Genomic DNA, 942 nt, shown 5'->3' with positions numbered 1-942 from the left:
GTGCGCACCAGCGCGTGTGCGCACCGGGACCACTGTTCGCTAGTAGTACCGTTTCATTTAGTATATTCCGCCCATTAAATGTTTTAAAAGATCTTCATATTTGTTATTCATTTTGTGTTAATATAAAAACTACACTTCATTTTCATATGTACAACATTTGCTCTAACGTGTCTAAAATATAGAAGCAATGTAAAAAAGAAATAATCCTCTAAGCAACGTGTCAAACAAAAGCATCACTTCCTGTCACGCATTAGCAACTGAAATCGACGAGTCTGTCATTTCCTCTGTTAGAAATAGCAGCCAAATCGCTTATTCATATCGCAGGCAACTGTATTAAAAAATATTCTAGCAGTGACCATGCCGTCTTGATGTCGGTACAGAGGATTGTATTATGTAATATATTCTTGTAATGTAATACATTATTTTCTTTTAAAAGAAAACATGGTAAGATTTCAAGGAGATTTGGCTGTTATTTCTAGCAAGCAGAAGCGAACTTGCAGAGAGGCTTTACTTTATTTCGGTCTCTCAGTCAAACCCTTTTTAATCAGGGTGGAAGTAAATTAAAATACCACGACAGGAAGTAAGAGAGAAAAAAAACAATAAACAATGGATAAATAAATAGATAAATAAGTAGATACATGATTAAATAAATAAATAAATAAAACAATTAAATAAATATAACGACACTAAATAAGTACTTCTGATAAAGTCGAGGAAAAATACTGGAAGGGAAGGATTGTCAGCATAATTAATAGACACGCCACTGAAAACATTTTCTCTTCCCTCTTTTACAAATTAAAAAATTTTTCTTCTATACTGATATCTGAAAGGAACATCTGGAAAATTCTTTCCCAAAATTCCATTCTACCTATGTGATAGAGTATTATAAATAAAAGAAATAAGCAAATCAATAACAAAATAGCAAGCACTGATCAGTATATA

This window comes from Octopus sinensis, linkage group LG7 (assembly GCF_006345805.1).
Source record: "Octopus sinensis linkage group LG7, ASM634580v1, whole genome shotgun sequence".
Lineage (NCBI taxonomy): Eukaryota > Metazoa > Mollusca > Cephalopoda > Octopoda > Octopodidae > Octopus > Octopus sinensis.
Note: the sequence above shows the minus strand (reverse complement) of the source record.